The sequence below is a fragment of the Lycium ferocissimum genome, chromosome 4, assembly GCF_029784015.1.
Source record: "Lycium ferocissimum isolate CSIRO_LF1 chromosome 4, AGI_CSIRO_Lferr_CH_V1, whole genome shotgun sequence".
NCBI lineage: Eukaryota > Viridiplantae > Streptophyta > Magnoliopsida > Solanales > Solanaceae > Lycium > Lycium ferocissimum.
Genome location: NC_081345.1, coordinates 69885934 through 69908358, shown reverse-complemented (window position 1 = coordinate 69908358; position 22425 = coordinate 69885934).

Below are 22425 nucleotides of genomic sequence, written 5' to 3'. Positions count from 1 at the left end.
ATTCAAAACGCATTCTAACATTAATAATTCCTTTCTACACAATTCGACAACATTCCATTTATGTCCAAATAAGCTACGTGCATTCAACCCAACATCATTGAGCATACGTTCAAGTGTTAATCCGAGACCATTCAAACACGATTCAAGAACATTTCAAGCATTCCACACAACATCCCAACAGCCCGACCAACATGTAATGTCACCCGAAACTTACCATATTCCATAAGAGCAATGGCAACACATTTCATTCTTCCGAATTCATAAACTATTTCAACAATTCCATACGTTAGCAACATCATTTCGATCAATTCAAGCAACTATATTAAAATCACATTATATTCTAAATCAGCCCACAACAATTACGACTTCCATTTGAGTCATCAAACCTTCACTTTCATTACATAATCCACAACAAACAACAACCAAAACACTACATAAAATTAGTTCTACACTTTTACACCACACTACATATATTCGGCCAAGCACACACAACACCATATTTTCATGAATTTCATTCATTTCCACACTCCACAACATCCACAAACCATGCATAACACATGAAAATAAAGATTGAACCTTACCTACTTCACTCTCTTCTTCACTCGGCTAGATGATGGTTTGCAAGAATGATCACTTTGCTTGTTCCAACAATTATTCCATGTTAACGAGGGCCTTCCAATTGGTGGAAAGGCTAGAAGATATTATTTTTCCATGATCAAGTGTTCAAGGACCATTTTCGGCCAAGCTTATAGCCGAATGGTCTCTCCCTCTTTTTTCTCCATGTTTCTTGAGTTTTCTTATAGTTAAAATGATGAGTTATGTCTCATGTTACTCATCACTTATATATATATATATATATATGGACACAAGCACATGGCCGGTCATGTGCCATCATTTCCTCTTTTTTTTTTCTCCAATTTTCTTCAATTTTCTAGAAATTTCTTAAGTCACCAAAGATGACTTGTAATCTTGCATGGTCATGAGTTATACACTCATATATATATATAGCTCCCACAAATGTGTAATGTACACTTGTGCCATTTTATGGCATGAAAATATTGGCCAACCACATAAGTGGGGCCCACGGCCACCTTGGCCTTTTGGCCATTTCATGAAAATTATTTTTCCCATTTTTAGCCTCCAATTTCTCCTTATCCCAAATTTACCCTTAACACTCCATATCAACAAAAAAATGGTCATGCAACTTATGCATTCTAAAAAAAATTATAACCTTGTCCCTAACTTTCCGCCATTAACTCGGAATATTCAAATGTACAAAATGCCAGGTATAACATCCTTCCCCCCTTTAGAACATTCATCCTCGAATGTTCAACTAGTCTCGTGCGGTCTGCTAAGGATCTTTAGGGGGGGGGGGGTTTCCTTTATCACCACGGCGTGCAATCTCATCCATCGATTATATTCCTTCCTCATCTTTACTTGATCCCTTTATTGCCTGCAATGCACTTCTTCTACTTCTCAGCCCTCGTGTATTTGACCAGAATTTAGCTAGTATCTCACTCTTATTTAAATATTTATCTCCACTATCGTAGTCTTGGCTATCCTTTCATCAGTCCTTATTCCTTGTTGGCTTTCCGATGCGGACTTCTTATTATTATAGTTATATACAGTTTCACGTTGATACTTCCCGTGATTCCATAGCATATATTCCCACGTTTGGATTTCTTAGTGGTCCATAAACCTTCTTCTAACATCCGGTGGACTCTTTTATTTTCCTTCATGAGAGCAGCATTCTCTCTTCCCTTCAAAAGTCTTTCCAACTACTCCTCGCTGTTCCTTTTTACTCCAACTGTCACTGTTATTCCGAATGTCCTTTTGGGTTCGTTTCTCTTGCCGACATCCTTTCTGTACCTTTAGCTCGAAGATCTTTCTCGCCCTTCACTCTCCTATCCCACCTTACGTTGCAATCTATGCAAAAATATACGAAGGTATCCAGACTAGCCCACGAGACACCTCAGCGTCGTTTTACTAATCCTTATGTTCCACCTTGTCTTCCCTTCTCTTATCTTACCTTCGATATCGCAACAGATCCTTAGTTTAACCATAGCTGTGCCTCGTCCGTCCTCGACTAATTCCATTTTTGTAATTGGCTTAAACCATCGTTACATTTTTCCGTAGTGTCCCCCCGAAATGTCACAACCACCTTGTCCTTGCTAAACCTTCGTTCTTTATCAAATACTTACTTAGTCTTATTCTTAGCATACCAATACTCACGATGGCATCAACTGTCCTTGTACAACTTATATACAGTACGTTCAATCTTAGACATGGTTCTTTCGTCCTGTTCTGCATTTCTTATTCATACTAATTCCCTGTCACGACCCAACCCCGTAGGCCGTGACTAGTGCCCGAGTTGGGCACCCATACGCACTCAATAACCGAAATCAGCATACAAACAATCTTTACCGACATAGAAATCATACGTGGTTCCGAACCACACATACAATATATAAAGCGCACAATAGCGGGTAAGGTACATCATAATATATATAACGTAGCAAAGCATACATACACGCGAAGTATGCAAAGCAGAAGATATAGTAACAAATCCGAGTCATAATCAAAACAGAGGTACAGAAAATGAACATAATAACCATCGAAATACCAAAATGTTGTCATACGACACGTAAGTCATGCAACAGTAGGTGCGAAGACAAATATAATAATCGAATGCCAACACGCTTATACCGAAATACGATCATACATATACATATCGAAGAACATCATAACATCATATCTTATCATATACGACATTAACCGACTGATCAAAATCCAAATGTCAAAATCACATATACACATACGCGGTCAAGCACCCGGCGTCAATATCACACATATATACACGTACATACGGTCCAAGAATCCGGTGGCAATGTCACATATACCTATACCGCGCCAAGAATCCGGCGTCAATATCACATATATACATCTGCCGAGCCAAGAATCCGGCGGCAATATCACCGGCCACATCGCGGTCAAGTATCCGGCGGACATTATCACACATACCGGCCGGACTCGGGTGAAAAATGTAACAACGGAATGCACGAAGCGAAATCACAAGTAACCAAATACGGTTTAAAACATTTACAAAGACTTAGTAGGTTAATCGAAACGAACCATCGTTTATAGGTCAAAACGAGTGTCAAATCGATTTTTCGCCGGCGTCACTGGGACATATCAAAATCACATACGTAAAATCCTTATTTCAGACTCAACAGACAGATAGGTAATCATACTCGGGGGTCGGAACAATAGTCATATTGAATTCTTTCAAAAACCATCAGAATTGTACAGAAAAAGGTGGCGGGACCCACGGACGAGCGTCAGCCCCATCCGGGCCCGCCTACAAAAATCACAGTCATCATATGTTACAAATTAATTATTACAAACTCAAAATATAAGTAAACTGATCGTACTTGAAATCAGAATAATAGTCATATCATATTTTTTTCAAAAAATCGTCAAAGTACATAAAGAAAGTCACGGGGCCCACTGACGGGTGCCGATCCCATCCGAGCCCGACTACGAGAGTTGGGGGAATGTTATGCCTTACGAAGTTACCTATTAGGTTTTGGGGCGATCCGAGCTCGTATGCGAAAGTTACGGGCGTTTGAAGTTCGGGACCTCTTTTAGTAGCAAAATTTCTTATAAGACTTTTGAAATTCAATCATACAAAGACACATAAACCATAGCTTGTCCACATAAGGGTGCCAACATCAAGAAGCAAATATGAATCATAACCATGCTCGGACTTTACGAATGGAATTACCCCCGAAGCTCATAATATATCATAACTTACCATATCTAAGACATGCCAAAAGAAGGAAGGTAAGCTTTACATACCTCGATCGCTTTCAACGCTAATCAAACTCAAGCTAGTCCAACTCAAACTTATGTCTCGGGCTGCCCAAAGTCTACATAACAAGTCGTAATATGCCAAACATTAGCTACAGATATTTGGGCATTTAATTCCAATTTAGCCCTTAATTCTACGAAAATTTGGGCGGCATTTCCCCGTAAATAGGCCACCCAGGAATTTAACTCGGCCAAAATCAACAACAACAACAACAACAACAACCAACCTAGCAACATTTATAACCAATCCGAAAGGCAATATAACATTAACAACTCTCTTTTACATCATTCAACAACTTTCAACATATTCGATTCAACGACTTACGTTCAAGCCAACATCAACGCTTGTACATTCAATTTCCAATCCGAATCCATACTAACATCATTTAAGAACATTTCAAACAATTTATACAATAATTCCAACAATCCAACAAGGCTCCAATTTGCCCAAAACTGTCCCCCAAACCCGAGACACACTATAACACACTTCTCATTTCCAAATCATGATTTGCACCAACAATTCACATTCTAACAATATCATTCTCATAAATATACAAATTACATCAAATGTACAATAGCCTTCAAATCAGCCCATACAATTCCAACATCAATCTTGAGTCATTAAAAGCTCATTTCCAACATAGAATTCATAGCGACGACGACTAAAACATTAAGCGACATTAATGTGTTCTTGTCATATACCATGACCATTTTCGGCCAACACAACATATATACATATTGATGATTCTTATTCATTCCTCCATTCCACAACAATCACAACATACTAACTAGACATTAATTCATAGCTTCAACCCAACACAACACAACACAACACACACACACTTACACGGCTCAACACTACATTCATAACCTCCACTCCAACATGCCATATTTCATGAATTTCCTTCATTTTAACATACTACAACATACATACAACCTTTATAACACATAAAACATAATCAATTCTTACCTTTCTTCTTCAACTCCACACTTTGCCTAGGGTTTGCGATCTATACAACGGATGGTTGGATGACCCGAACAACGCTTCCACACTACTTAGGAACCTCAAAATAGTGGTTTTGCATCAACAAAATATTTTTAGAAAGGCTTGATTGGAAATTGGTTTTTGGGAGAGCTTGGCCGAGAGCCTCTCTCTATTGTTCTTCAACTTCTATTTTTTGGCTAAGTGTTGGAATGAATAAGATGACTTAGAAGTCATCTTTTAAGTCTCCACAATAGTTGCACATGTGTCTATGGCCCACTCTAATGTGTTGGAGCAATTAAAATTGAACACAAATTGGGTGGGAGCCACCCCAATTCTACACGGCTAAGGCCAAAAAATTTGCATGATTTTCAACTTTCCATTATTCTAATTTTGGTCCCAAATTTTCCAAATTGTTTCATGCCAACAACTTCATGAACACATTAGGTTTTAAAACGAAACCGAAGGTCAAAAGTCCCGACTTCATATCCCGGAATGGTCTCGACTCTAACTTATCACAGTTAATCCGAATTGTCCCAACGTACGAAATGCGGGATATAACATCCTCCCCCCCTTTAGAACATTCGTCCTCGAATGTTAAACTAACCATACGAGTCTTACAAATAGTTCGGGGGAGTTTCTTTTACAGTCATCACATATAGCTTATACATCAATCATCATAACCAATTAAAGAGTTTAAATTACCTGTACCCGTGTCTGGTGGCGCCTCCTGATCCTGTCCATGGGTCAACGCATATAGGCGGTTCGATGGACCGCGGGCGGAGGCTCCGCCACGACTGCCCAAGTCGGCGTGCCTCGCCCCGTCGGGCGCATAGGCTACCGAAGGTGAAGACGAACCGGCAAGCGACTCGGTGGCGGGGCTCACCACGGGCCGCCCGCCGCGCGGACAATCTCTCATATAGTGGCCCTGCTGGCCACAAGTAAAGCAAGCACCCGTGGCATGACGACATTCCCCCTCCGAGTGGAGCCTCCTACAGTAAGGACATCGGGGTAGGGGGGGCCTCAACTGGCCGGAACCTAGGTCCATCTACGAGCCCGAAGCCCCGAGCTCGCCCTCGCCTCTAAGGCACCCCGCACCATCCGGGCTCCCGGCCAGGTAGAACCGCGTGGGGGTGTGGTCGCGCCGGCCGGGGAGGGTATCTGCTGCTGCCGCCGAGGCCGCCCGCCCCGAGACTCCCCGAGAGAATATGCCGCGGATATGGCCTGTCTTGGCTGGTCGCCAATCCCTCGTCGGGCCGACGCCCCCGTGTCGGTCCTCGGCCGGGCGTGGGCTGTATTCGGGGCGATATCCATCCCTGTCCGAAATGCCGTCACCCGTATGACTATCAATCAAGCAATCATCGTACTATCACATACCGGTGCATCCGGTGGTCCATATCAAGAACATAAGCGGGCGATATCCGGCCGAATCAAACTCCCGGACTATACCCCCACACTCGCGCTCTGTCTTTAATGCCAGGAATCGGTCTACCCGGCCCGCCTCGCCTCCGGGGGTAGAAAATGGGCCGGAAGGCCTGTAAACTCGCCCCCATACTGTCCGGAGGGGCACCTCACCCTCTACGGACAACATCCAGGACTGGTACCGATTAGCCGCTACATCGTGCAATCGATAGGATGCCATCTCAACCGACTCGTCTCGGAAGCACTAATCAATCGCGTTAATAACTGTACGCGTCTGTCGGATGAACTCCCCGAGGGTCCTCTGCCGAGCTTTGACCCGAAAAACTGCGGTGGGCCACAAAGTAGAAAATCACGGGCCCTCCGGAATCGTCGCGCATCTGTCCGCACGATCATCCCCCGATCCGGTGCACGTAAACCTTTAATTTGCTACAACCGGTCAACAACCGGACCGCATCTCGCATAGTCCCGATCCTCCGCCCACCGGGCGAGGAGCGGGAGACTCGGGTACTCGAACCTCGGGAGTCGGCGGTGGAGCCGCCCCGACCGCGCGGCACTCGTGGTCGCTCCAAATCCCCCGAGATGCGGCGGGGTAGCGAGAAGCTAGCCGTCGAGGCACAATCTCGGCTCGGTCGGGCACGGCCCTAGTAGTCATCCGGCCGGTCACGTCTCGGCTGCCGTAGACTTGCCCTTCCGGGGCGCGTGGCCTTCCTCGGAGGCATCGCTAAACACAATATTCCGTCGAAAAAGTCATCCCCGACAACAGAAGCTCTATCGCACGATCTAAGATCGAAGGAAAGATAACATCCTAAATGTCCGTCAGCCTCGTTTATAGATGTGGTGCACAACACACCGATAAACAAGACTGCACTGAACACGGTCGCGTAGACATTCCGAGGACGAGCGCTCGATACCACTTCGTCATCACGACCCACCACGTAAAGTGACTAGTGCTAGTTGGGCACCCATACACTCAATAACCGAAATCGAATACAAACAATCTTTACCGACATAGAAATCATCGTGGTTCCGAGTATCACATACAATATATAAAAAGCGACAATAGCCGGTAAGGCCGTCATAATATATATAATGTAGCAAAGCATACATACACGCGACGACAAGGGGCCACGGCGGATGGGCCGCCCAAACACCATTTACTCAACGCGTCCGAACCGAACCCATAACCCACATCTATGTCTACATACCTCTAAACAGACAAACAGAATCATATGACGGGACAGGGCCCCGCCGTACCCCTGAACAAACTCATACATATACAACCGACAAGTATATACCCAAAATATCGGCTCCAGAACAAAGGGAGCACTCCGAACAGTAGAATGGAAATCCTACGCCGGTGGATCACCAAAACGCGAATCTGTACCTGCGGGCATGAAACGCAGCCCCCGAAGAAAGGGGTCGATGCGGAATATGTGCGAGTATGCAAAGCAGAAGATATAGTAACAAATCCGAGTCATAATCAAAACAGAGGTACAGAAAATGAACATAATAACCAGAATACCAAAATGTTGTCATCTGACACGTAAGTCATGCAACAGAGGTGCAGAAGACAAATATAATAATCAGAATGCCAACACGCTTACTTCTGAAATACAGATCATACATATACATATCGAAGAACATCATAACATCATATCTTATCATATGAGCTGACATTAACCGACTGATCAAAATCCAGGCTGTCAAAATCACATATACACATACCGCGGTCAAGCACCCAGCGGTCAATATCACACATATACACATACCGCGGCCAAGAATCCAGCGGCAATGTCACATATACCTATACCGCGGCCAAGAATCCAGCGGTCAATATCACATACCGGCATACCGCGGCCAAGAATCCAGCGGCAATATCACAGCCCGCGGTCAAGTATCCAGCGGACATTATCACACATACTGCCCGGACTCAGCAAAAATGTAACAGAATGCACGAGCAGAATCACAAGTAACCAAATACAGTTTAAAACATTTACAAAGACTTAGTAGGTTAATCGAAACGAACCATCGTTTATAGGCCAAAACAGTAGTCAAATCAGATTTTTCGCCCGAGCGTCACTCGGGGACATATCAAAATCACATACGTAAAATCCTTATTTCAGACTCAACAGACAGATAGGTAATCATACTCGGGGGTCGGAACAATAGTCATATTGAATTCTTTCAAAAACCATCAGAATTGTACAGAAAAAAGGTCGCGGGACCCACGGACGAGCGTCAGCCCCATCCGGGCCCGCCTACGAAAATCACAGTCATCATATGTTACCAATTCATTATTACAAACTCAAAAGATAAGTAAACTGATCGTACTTGAAATCTGAATAATAGTCATATCATATTTTTTTTCAAAAAATCGTCAAAGTACATAAAGAAAGTCACGGGGCCCACGGACGGGTGCCGATCCCATCCGAGCCCGACTACGAGAGTTGGGGGAATGTTATGCCTTACGAAGTTACCTATTAGGTTTTGGGGCGATCCGAGCTCGTATGCGAAAGTTACGGGCATTTGAAGTTCGGGACCTCTTTTAGTAGCAAAATTTCTTATAAGACTTTTGAAATTCAATCATACAAAGACACATAAACCATAGCTTGTCCACATAAGGGTGCCAACATCAAGAAGCAAATATGAATCATAACCATGCTCGGACTTTACGAATGGAATTACCCCCGAAGCTCATAATATATCATAACTTACCATATCTAAGACATGCCAAAAGAAGGAAGGTAAGCTTTACATACCTCGATCGCTTTCAACGCTAATCCAACTCAAGCTAGTCCAACTCAAACTTATGTCTCGGGCTGCCCAAAGTCTACATAACAAGTCGTAATGTGCCAAACATTAGCTACAGATATTTGGGCATTTAATTCCAATTTAGCCCTTAATTCTACAGAAATTTGGGCAAAGCGATTTCCCACGTAAATAGGCCACCCCGAGAATTTAACTCGCCAAAATCAACAACAACAACAACAACAACAACAACCAACCTAGCAACATTTATAACCAATCCGAAAGGCAATATAACATTAACCACTCTCTTTTACATCATTCAACAACTTTCAACATATTCGATTCAACGACTTACATTCAAGCCAACATCAACGCTTGTACATTCAATTACCAATCCGAATCAATACTAACATCATTTAAGAACATTTCAAACAATTTATACAATAATTCCAACAATCCAACAAGGCTCCAATTTGCCCAAAACTGTCCCCAAACCCGAGACACACTATAACACACTTCTCATTTCCAAATCATGATTTGCACCAACAATTCCCATTCTAACAATATCATTCTCATAAATATACAAATTACATCAAATGTACAATAGCCTTCAAATCAGCCCATACAATTCCAACATCAATCTTGAGTCATTAAAAGCTCATTTCCAACATAGAATTCATAGCGACGACGACTAAAACATTAAGCGACATTAATGCGTTCTTGTCATATACCATGACCATTTTCGGCCAACACAACATATATACATATTGATGATTCTTATTCATTCCTCCATTCCACAACAATCACAACATACTAACTAGACATTAATTCATAGCTTCAACCCAACCCAACACAACACAACACACACACACTTACACGGCTCAACACTACATTCACAACCTCCACTCCAACATGCCATATTTCATGAATTTCCTTCATTTTAACATACTACAATATACATACAACCTTTATAACACATAAAACATAATCAATTCTTACCTTTCTTCTTCAACTCCACACTTTGCCTAGGGTTTGCGATCTATACAACGGATGGTTGGATGACCCGAACAACGCTTCCACGCTACTTAGGAACCTCAAAATAGTGGTTTTGCATCAACAAAATATTTTTAGAAAGGCTTGAATGGAAATTGGTTTTTGGGAGAGCTTGGCCGAGAGCCTCTCTCTATTGTTCTTCAACTTCTATTTTTTTGGCTAAGTGTTGGAATGAATAAGATGACTTAGAAGTCATCTTTTAAGTCTCCACAATAGTTGCACATGTGTCTATGGCCCACTCTAATGTGTTGGAGCAATTAAAATTGAACACAAATTGGGTGGGAGCCACCCCAATTCTACACGGCTAAGGCCAAAAAATTTGCATGATTTTCAACTTTCCATTATTCTAATTTTGGTCCCAAATTTTCCAAATTGTTTCATGCCAACAACTTCATGAACACATTAGGTTTTAAAACGAAACCGAAGGTCAAAATTCCCGACTTCATATCCCGGAATGGTCTCGACTCTAACTTATCACAGTTAATCCGAATTGTCCCAACGTACGAAATGCGGGATATAACATTCCCGCTCGTCCTATTTTGTCATATTCCTTTCCCTTCCTTTGGTCACCCTTAACTTCTTCACTTCCTACCGTAAGGGTTTCCTGCTCCCTCTTCTTATCACTTACAAGTTGCAATAGCATTAGCGAACAACTTTATAGCCAACATCTTGGCCTTTAATCTAGCATAGCGTCGCTATCCTTCCTGTTATCTCTTAAGTTGTTCCATATCGTCTTCTTATCATACTCTTGTCCTCATACGCATCCACTTCCTAGCGTTATGTCATCCAAAGTCTCTGCAAAAACTTCTCACACCGCCTTAAATACCATCCTAACTTCCATCCACTTATTGCTGGTTTTTCGATCTTACTAGTTTATTTCAGTAAAGGGTCTCATTTGTAGCTCAGGCATCCATATCAAACACATTACCGTGTCTATTGTTTCCAGCTCATCCTTGCATTTCCTCTCACCCGCTTCCCCCCTTTAGGGGTGTATTTATATCATTATCTATTTATACTTGCCTCACGTCCTTACTTCCGATCTCAATTAGGCTGTTATACCCCATTTTAACTGGGTTAAATTAAGGTACAACGTGTTGGAGATTCCTATTTATTTTATTTCAAGGAGTCGCCACCTAATTGATTTTAGGGTGAATTAGGGCACCTAATTATTAACTTAAGGTAAAACTAACCTCCGTTAAGAAATAAAATTATATGATGTCGTAAATAGCCGTGCGATAATAATTTGAAAGGTTTAACAGTAAGTAAACGCTATTATTAAATTATGTGAAAATAAATGCGATGCGTGTGCATGGGATGGTAAAAATGCTGAAACGATTCTAATGCGAACGACAAAAAATAACAATAATAATAATAATAATAATGATAATAATAATAATAATAATGAGGAGTGTAAATATACATTTGGAGGAGAGGCGGGACAAAATTGGGTGTCAACAACTTGTCCCTCTTTGCCCGGTAATGATGAAAGAATTTTCGGGCAAAGACGTTGACTCAATAGCCTATTTTGTCCCGGCTAAAGGATTTTGGAGGACTAAGGGTAAGAGATGTGAGAGGATTGCGAAGGTTATGGCCGAACTCCGGTCTCCGAGTTGCCTACATATTTCGGGCTGCATGAGAATCAGGCCGCTTGTAGTTCTGGGATAACTACGACTCCTATGAATGGTGAATGCCAATTGACGCGAATCTCTGCAAAATATTGTCCCAGTGTCGAATTATGAGGACATTGGGTATTATGAATGTGCTTGAATGTAAGCGGAATATTTGGAATTGGAGATGAGTGTTCGAGGTAGATCCTTGACCCGTGTCGGGAAGTCTGCTTATCCTTCCCAACGTATTGCCCCCGGCCACGCGAAGAAATAGTTCCACGAGTTGATGTGTGATGCTAGCTTTAATATTTTCAAGTAGCCACCAGCTAAAAACATTTGTTAGTGATAAAGAAATATATGTGAATGAAATAAGGTTGAAGAAGTTTATACTTATAACCCATGTTTCGATAGTCGAATCCATATCGTACTTTGGAGATGTATTGAATTTATGGCTTCCACTTGAAGAAGAAATTAAGTCGACATCCACATTTATATTAACGAAAGCTAAATCTACATCCACGTCTGTTTTTTGAGGAAAGCTAAAACCGTGATGACACCACATTTTTAAGGGGAACTAATTTATGACCATATTCAAGCCCTTATGTACAAAATCCACTGTGCGTAAATATAAACCCACGTCCACGTCCCCATTCCACGGTATAAAAATGCAAATCCACATCCACTTCCACAAACTTTAAGTGCAAAGAGATAAATCTATTTCCACATCCACAAGATCTATAATGTAAAAAATAAATCCACATCCACGAAATTCACTGAACTGAAATTTAAATCCACGTCTATGCCCCAAAATCCACAATGCAAAATATAAATCCACGTCCACTTCCATGAAATTTATAATGTAGAAATATAAATCCACGTCCACATCCACATTCCATGGTATGAAAATATAAATCCACATCCACTTCCACAGATTTTAAGGGCGAAAAGATAAATCCACTTCCACGTCCGCATTACACGGTACAAAATATAAATCCACATCCATTTCCACGGTACAAAATATAAATCCACATCCACTTCCACGGTACGAAAAATATAAATCCACATCTACTTCCACGGTACGAAAAATATAAATCCACATCCACTTTCACGGTACAAAAAATGTAAATCCACATCCACTTCCACGTTACAGAAATATAAATCCACATCCACTTCACTGTACAAAAATATAAATCCACATCCACTTCCACGGTACAAAAATGTAAATCCACATCCACTTCCACGGTACAAAAATATAAATCCACATCCACTTCCACTGTACAAAAAATATAAATCCACATCCACTTCCACAAATTTAAAGAGCGAAGAGATACATCTACATCCACGTCCACAATGTTCATAATGTAAAAAGATAAATCCACTTCCACGTCCACAATATCCACAATGTAGAAAATAAATCCACGTCCACACAATCCACAGTATTAAAATATAAATCCACATCCTCTCTCACAAGTTGTAATGTGGAAATGTATATCCATATTTATGTCCACATCCACAAAACCATTCGTGAAGAGATATAATTTCACCTCCTAATACATGTCTCATTGTGACGGAAGTTAAATCCACAATTTTCGCTACGATTTGACATATGATGCGAGATTTCGATCCTGCCATCTCATTAAATACCACATTCTAAAAAGAACTTGTTAGCGACTTGAAATAAATAAATATATACAAAATGATGACAAAATTGAGGAATTTAAACCAATAATAGGTGACCATATCCGTATCCACTTTGAAGAAGATTAAATTCGCGATTATGTGCCCTTAATCCATCAAGGAATACCACAAGCTAAAACAATTGTTAGTGGTAAGAATATGAAAATAGCTGGGTTTGAAAGAATTTATGCTCACAGTCCTTGGCTGAGAAGATAGATTCGTGTCCACTGTTGTGATCAAAATTCCATGAAGAGTAGAACAACATCCACCGTTTAAACGCAAGCCAAATTTACATCCACATTGAAGAATATTTGCCTTTTGTAGAAAGCTAACTCTTTGTCCACGTCCATAATTAAAATTTGAAGGGAATTCAAATATGCCCCACATTCATGTTAATTGAAACCTATCTCATCAAAGAAAAATTGTGAGTTTTAAAAGAAAATTGGTTGACTTGTGCATATCGGGGAACTTGGTCCTTGACTTGATTCTTGTCTCGATCGCGTCCACATTCTTCGATGCCCTACCAGATATTTTGCTTGGCCAAGGAGTTTCAGTAATAAGTAATAAAGAATATTAAGAGTAATGAGCTTTGGATGATTTCGAAAGGGGATACTTAATGGCTCTAATAGGCAAAATAATTATGAAGACTGAAATTCAAACTAAGCGACATTTTTAAAAAAGACATGGACAAAACTTTATTTAAAATTGTTGAACATTTAAGACCACTTTTGTGCTACTTCTAAAAATTGTCCCGCTTCTAGTCTGGAGGCTTGGTTCTAAACAATCGAAAAGTGAGAAGTTATAACGAAAAATTTTGAAAGCGATTTGACTGATTTCAAAATTTATCCCAGTTTCAAGATACTACGACACATAAATTCAAACAATGAGAAGATCAAAACTTTACACAAAATCCTCATGTATCTCATAGGGACTAAAATTGTTGGATAAAACCAAGACTTTGAAATTTTAAAATAGAAGGGCCGAACCCGCCTTGGGTTGCCTACGTATCCCAAAGGAATCAGGCCAGACGTAGTTTGTGAGTAAAATAGGAACTTTTGAGATTTTTAATAAAAGGAGGGCCGAACCCGATGTGGGTTGCCTACGTATCCACAAGGAAATCAGGCCACACGTAGTTCAAACCTACAAAATAAAGACACGGAAATTTTTTGAAAAGAGTGACCGAACCCGATATGGGCTGCCTACGTATCCAAAAGGAAGTCAGGTCAAACGTAGTTCATGACAACAAATGACAACATCTTAATTTAGAAAGGCCGTTACAAAACATAGAGGCGACACGACAAAAACAAAAAGGTTCTAAATTATGCCTCCGGCCTATTACAAAAGGAAATTTAAACTTAAACTACTGAAACTCCCGGCGAACCAGGGCTGAGATGCGAATCCAATTCTTCAACTCAGTCTGGTTCGACACTGTATGGTCGGTGTTTCGCCTAATGTCTTCAATTACCACAGTATGATCATCTTCATCTTCCACGAACAAATTCTTGATCCCTTCCACAATATCATCATAGGCAACTTCGACAACCGAATCTGAAGTTTTGGAGATGGCAAGTTTTGAGAAAGTTCGACCAATATCAGGAATGGGTTTCGGCAAGAAAATCTCCTTTCCTTTATTCTTTCGTGCTTTCTTCACTTCTTCCTCGGCCATTGTTCATATCCCAAACCAAATGTAAACTGTTGTGCGGGGAGGACTACGTGCTCAACCCGCCCATTTAATGTCTTCCCTAACCCAAATCCGGTTGGTACCCATTTTTCAAGATTTCCGCAACCATGATTGCGCGCACGACATTTTCGATTCTTGAATTTGACTCCCGTCACCCACTCTAGTAACATTCACAACTTCCCAAGCATGGTAAGTTGTTCCATCAAACCTCCTCGTTGCCTCAATGAATGGGATAGATTGCTCTCGATAGATGGACGTGTCACATTCTCCTTGTACACATATTTGCTGTTGATTCCACTCAAATTTGACAGTTTGATGCAAAGTAGATGGCACAGCTCCAGCCAGATGGATCCACGGCCTTCCTAACAACATGTTGTATGTCGTGGAGGTCGATATGTTGGTTGTGCGTGGTAGACGGGGTAGGAAATTTGTGGTGATTGAGGTTGGTAAGATGACAAAGCTTGGTTGTATGGATGCGATGAATATTGAAAATATTGTGGGTGGGGAGCATTAGACTGGTATCGTGGAGGTTGTTGATGGTGGTATGAGGTGTTTCCTAGAGCCATTACCGTCACGTCGCTTCTTTTCTTTTTTCTTTCCATTTCCGAGAGCGCAGCTTTGTATGGCTGCACTTACTAGTAGATCGCAATGCCGCTAGACTTGTTATTCTCCTCGTCTTAATGCCATCTTCGATCATGTCCCCAGCTTTGATCACTTCTGCAAAAGTTTTTCCACCCATTGTCACCAAACTTTCATAATACTCTGGCTCTAGCGCCTGAATGAAGAAAGTGACCATTTCTGCTTCCTCCATGGGCGGGTGTACCTGATGCTTCTTCCTCCACCGTATAGCATATTCTCGGAATGATTCAATCGACTTCTTCTTTAATTTTGTAATTGAAATTCGTCAGAGCGATCTCAACATGAAACTTGTAATGATCCACAAAAGCATTTGCCAAGTTATCCCAAGTACGCCATTTGGTTGTGTCTTGCTTGTGAATCACCATTCCAAAGCTTTTCCACTCAAACTCTGATTAAATAGTTTGACTCTTATCCCTTCATTCTTCCCTACGCCAATCAACTTTTCGCAATAGACCTTCAAATGGAAGAAAGGATTTCCCGACCCATCAAACTTCTCAAATTTTGGAATCTTGTAACCTGGTGGCAATTCTACCTCGGAAATGCACACAATTCTTCATATCTCACGCTTTGGTTACTACCGAGTCCACGCAAACTTCTAATAGCCTCCTCCAAACTTTTGAGCTTTCTATTTATCATTTCATCATTAATCGCCCTTGTCTCCTTTTCGACTTCGACATAATGATCAACATCCGCGTGACATAGCCCTTGGGTTTGTGTCAATGGCGGGGTCAGAGGCGTAAGTATATCTGCATCGAACTTGATGAGGTGCCGGCGGTATGTCTTGACTTTGAAGAAGTAGGCCGTAAACACGAGAGGAGAATTTTGAGTGACTAGGTGGGTGAGAGGTTCAGAAGTAGCTGGTTGAGAAGTGGTAAAATAGTTCACTTGGTTAAGTTCGTCTAAGTTTGGGAATGGAAGTGGCATAGGCAAAGTCTGACGAACCCCTTGAGATGGAGTCATATGTGGCGGAGTTTGAGAAAATGACCGGTTTTGTAATACCATGTGACTTAGTTCAGCCACTCGTTGCTCCAGACGAGCAATGGTCTCCAAATGTGTTTTCGGTTCATTAGGATGTGGGATCACTTGGGATAGGTAAACTAAGAGATGGCTCAGATGAAGTGGTTGCATTGATCAAACTTTGCTCCATTTTAGAACGAGTCTTCTTGGTTAACCAGGTGATTAATGATGAGTCGGAGTCTGATTTCTTGGCTTTAGACCGTGTGAAATATGGATGCTCCGCCAGTTCCCCTTTAGCACAAGTCAACCTTCTTCGTTTTGAAAATAAGTTTAAAAGAAAAAAGATAAAAATAAGAAAAGAAAAAGAAAACGAGTCAGTAAACGGTAAGGACATATTATTGCACATAAATACATTATTGCACATAATACATCGCGTTCTATAATGCAAGGGACCTCTTTATGCCAGAGGTAGGCCTAACGAACATTTGAAGGACAAACATGTCTTTTATGTATCATTCCATAACTCTTCCTAAAACTAATTTACAAGGATAACAAAACTTATTACATGTCTGTTAATAATACAATTCAAAGTTAATCTAAGATATCTAATACTTGATCTCCACTAATTTCTTTTGGTTGTCTTCAAACCTCCGGCATTAATTGGGTGCTCCACGACAATCCTGCAACAAAAGGTCAGTTTTTCCTGAAATATTTTCTATAGAGTACTAGGTCCACATGTTCGACACATTTGTCCTTCAAATAATGCACATAAATCGTGAATGGTGTCACTTAGAGTCATAGACTCATTTGGACATTCGGTAAGGTTGACTAATGAACTCAATACACCAAGGGTATTAAGCTTCCTAGGCTTAAAGTGATGCAAGACCTTACAAGGTTTTGGTTTTCGCTCTACCCTAGGTAGACTAAGAGTTGGTTCACTAGACACAAGGTTCCCGAGCGGACTACTCGAGTGAGAAGGCTACGCGGTCACCGTTATTCGGACACCCCGCGCATACGCCAACTCTCCTAAAATGTTGGATTTTTTGAAGAAATTTGCGGGTGCGCAAAACACACCTCGCGTGTACGTGTGATTGTGTGAGTTTTCCAGAAATGGAGGGAATATGAACGGAATGCCAGTTAAGGAAAGCGATAATATACATCTTACATAGAAATAGCACATAAGGAATAAAACAATAAAACACTTAAAATATATAAGGAAAAATAATAATAAAGGCAAAATAAAGCAAACAAAACTTTATACAAATTATTTATTAACCTAAGTCTGTTATGGTTAGAACCTAATATCCCCAGCGGAGTCGCCAAGCTGTTATACCCCATTTTAACTGGGTTAAATTAAGGTACAACGTATTGGAGATTCCTATTTATTTTATTTCAAGGAGTCGCCACCTAATTGATTTTAGGGTGAATTAGGGCACCTAATTATTGACTTAAGGTAAAACTAACCTCCGTTAAGAAATAAAATTATATGATGTCGTAAATAGTCGTGCGATAATACTTTGAAAGATTTAACAGTAAGTAAACGCTATTATTAAATTATGTGAAAATAAATGCGATGCGTGTGCATGGGATGGTAAAAATGCTGAAACGATTCTAATGCGAACGACAAAAAATAACAATAATAATAATAATAATAATAATAATAATAATAATAATAATAATAATAATAATAATGATAATAATAATAATAATAATAATAATGAGGAGTGTAAATATACATTTGGAGGAGAGGCGGGATAAAATTGGGTGTCAACATAGGCAATACTCTTACTCCGACAACAAGTATCCAAAGTTCTCTCGGAATATTATCTTTACCCCAACTTATATCGGGTGCTTCCTTTGGTATCCCCTCATCATTTCTCCCATTTTCAAAACGTATTCCGTTCATCCACGTTTACCTGTATCATACCAGTCATCTTCTGGCATTTATTCCATCTTGTTTCTCCTCGTCCTACAACTTGGCCTTCCGCCATCTCGACACTTATGGCACTCATTTTTCCTCGTTTCTCAACTTTCTATAACTTGGCTTTTCATCGTTCCGTCACTTACGGCACTCGTGTCTTCCGTCACACATCATAACCTATTACTACACGGATGTCTCGCTTTCTTCTTACCTCCTTCTTCCGTTAGCTCCTCTTCCTTACCGACCTGATGATCCGCCCGTCCTACGCGACCTTTTATGGCTTCTGTCCGCTTCGTAAATTCTTATTCTCCTTAAATTAATCTAACTTCTCATTTGCCTCTTACGCCTGAATTTGTGAGACTTTTCAAAAAAACTTCCCGTGGGTCACCCATCCCGGAATCGTTCTCACGCCAAAGACGCTTAACTTTGAAACTTTGATGGAATACGACGCTTTAACGCTTTCCTGACTGCGTCTACCTCACCGCACGACCTTCTACACATAATATTGAGTAAGTCGGAATCTTAACATATTCCCAAAACGCCCTCACGACACATCCCGGCAGCTGTCTTATTAATACATTCCTATCCGTCACCATTCTTTTTTTTTTTCATACCCCAGTCTACTCGTATCATTACTTCCCGTGACTATAATCTCATCATATTTTTCTCCTACCTATCGATTCAGTCGATGCCTTAATACATATTACTCTATTCAAACCTACCGATCTCTCTAGATCATCTCTTAATATCGGTCCATTCCAAATTCCTTATTACCATATCCCCATCGACCTCCTGTTTACTATTATTGCTAATTCCGCAATTTAACTTATTCTTCCAAAAGGGCAGCCGCACTTACGGCTTGGTCAAATCCCATCGTTACTATTCATATGACCTTTTCCAGACATATTCCAAACTTACATCTTACTCTCGTATTATTTCCAGAAAAATTTCGGCAGAGTTTCCTCTGTATTCCTTACTATCCAAAACCTGCACGCAGGAAATACCAACATTGCCTCACAGGGCCATCGCATATATGTATGTATCATATCATATCGTATTGTATCACAGCCACACAGGGCTTCCAATATCCATAACGGTCTGAAAATAATGGACTTACCTTATACACTTAACACGACCACGCGTGTCACACTTTCCTGTCTGCTTTCCCTTTTACTTTCCAACTTTACATTTCAATCGTACATCAACACCGTACTCAACATACGCCTTTCGTACCTTTGCTTACCTGCGTGCTTGTAACTTCCATTATCGTCGGTCACCTTCTTCGATCAATATCATTCCTTTGCTTGCAAACCGAAGGTTAGTGCAAAATATCTCATTTCCTATGACTCGGCTCTATGGCACGATCTAAGAGGTGAAAGAAGAGTAACCATCCTAGATGCCCGTAGCCTCCTTTGTTTATAAATGTGGCCGGCTTCACACCATAAACAGGACTCTCTTGACACGACTTTGCGTACAACCCCTAGGACGAACTGCTCTGATACCAATTTGTCACACCCTTAATCCGATAGGGTGTGATGGGCACCCGACCCTTATTTAGGGCCGAGCGAACCCCTTGACTCCCGTAAAACTCGTAATCATGCTGGCCCGCAAATCATGACACAAATACATAATGAAAGCTTTTCGAAGAACAATATGCTCTTTACCCTTCTTGAATCAAATAAAATCTATAACATATAAGACTTATAATACAATGCGTAATAATACATCGGCTTACATAGCCGCTTACATAACTGACATCTATTACCCACGACACTGTTTGCAAAGTCTCTAACACGGAACATGAAACCATGACACAATACTCTGACTTGGCAACACCCCGGAGAAAATGGAGCTTGCCAATCCCGCTGGAACATCTTCTGCTAATGTCTTCAGCTCACTTGGGTGTACCTGCGTGGCATGAAACGCAACCCCCGAAGAAAGGGGGTCAGTACGGAATATGTACTGAGCATGCAAAGCATGAAATGTAGTAAGCGGGATCATATTGAAGTAAAAAGTACAGAAGATCATAAGACTTGCCTTCGGAAACATTTATCATGCATATCAAAAACATATAATCACCATATATACATATAGCGTGTCCCGGCCCTCTAGTGAGGGACTCGGTAGGTAAAATCATATCATAATCATGTCATCATATCACCATACATATATACCGTACCCGACCCACTACAGTGAGGGACTCGGTGAGCAAAATCATATCATAATCATGTATGCATGTCTATATACATATATATACATACCGTACCGGCCCTCAGTGAGGGACTCGGTGAATAGCGTGTCCCGGCCCGCCTAGCAAGGGACTCGGTAAATAATCATAGCATCATATACCGTGCTCGCCCTTTCGGGACTCGATCGTACTCGGCCCTTTCGGGACTCGGTAAATAATCATATCAGCATATACCGTACCCGGCCCTCTAGTGAGGGACTCGGTGAACAATGCAAAGGTATGTGCATGAATACGTACCCGGCTCGGGACTCGGTGAATGACATTTTGAGCTTGCACGACAGAGTAGTGAGAAACCATATGCACATAAATCATTCCATAGACTCAATGAAGTAATCAAATCGCGTCATTTGAAAGTCCGGACAATGGTTATATCAAATGGCTTTCGGACATTACTCGGAAACATATCCTATGTCATGAGCATATCAAACCGTCGAGAGATAATAGCCATACATCAAATCAATCCGAGTCCGCCTCGGAAAGTTACGAACATTATTCACTTCAGAACTTTCTACGAACAAATCGAAGCGATCCGAGTCTTTCTGTGAAAGTTACAGACGTTTGTAGTTTCGGAACCGTTTAGGAGCAAAACTCTTTTGAAAACAAAACCTTTATGCAATTTTTGAAATTTAATTATACGAGTGACATACGGACCATGATTTGACCACATTAAGAATACGGATATCAAGAAGCCAATAGGATTCATAAACATGCTCGGATCACCAGAATAGAGTTACCTCGTAATTCGTGTCATAACTTATTTTCAACTAAGACATGCCAAAGAAAGAAGGGGTGAGCTTTACATACCTTAGCCGCTTCTTAAGCTATTCCGAACTTACGTCTTGACTTCTCACGATCTACAATAATGTCATTAAGTATCACCCATTAGCCATAACACTTAAGAATCCAATTCCAAATTAACACTTTGTCTACAAATATTTCGGCAGCATTTCCCCTATAACTTCAACATCCCCGAGAATTCAACTCGGCCAAATCAACAACAACCAAACCAACAACCATACTAGCAATATCCATAAGTGATTCAAAACGCATTCTAACATTAATAATTCCTTTCTACACAATTCGACAACATTCCATTTATGCCCAAATAAGCTACGTGCATTCAACCCAACATCATTGAGCATACGTTCAAGTGTTAATCCGAGACCATTCAAACACGATTCAATAAAATTTCAAGCAATCCACACAACATCCCAACAGCCCGACCAACATGTAATGTCACCCGAAACTTACCATATTCCATAAGAGCAATGGCAACACATTTCATTCTTCCGAATTCATAAACTATATCAACAATTCCATACGTTAGCAACATCATTTCCATCAATTCAATCAACTATATTAAAATCACATTATGTTCTAAATCAGCCCACAACAACTACGACTTCCATTTGAGTCATCAAACCTTCACTTTCATTACATAATCCACAACAAACAACAACCAAAACACTACATAAAATTAGTTCTACACTTTTACACCACACTACATATATTCGGCCAAGCACACACAACACCATATTTTCATGAATTCCATTCATTTCCACACTCCAAAACATCCACAAACCATGTATAACACATGAAAATAAAGATTGAACCTTACCT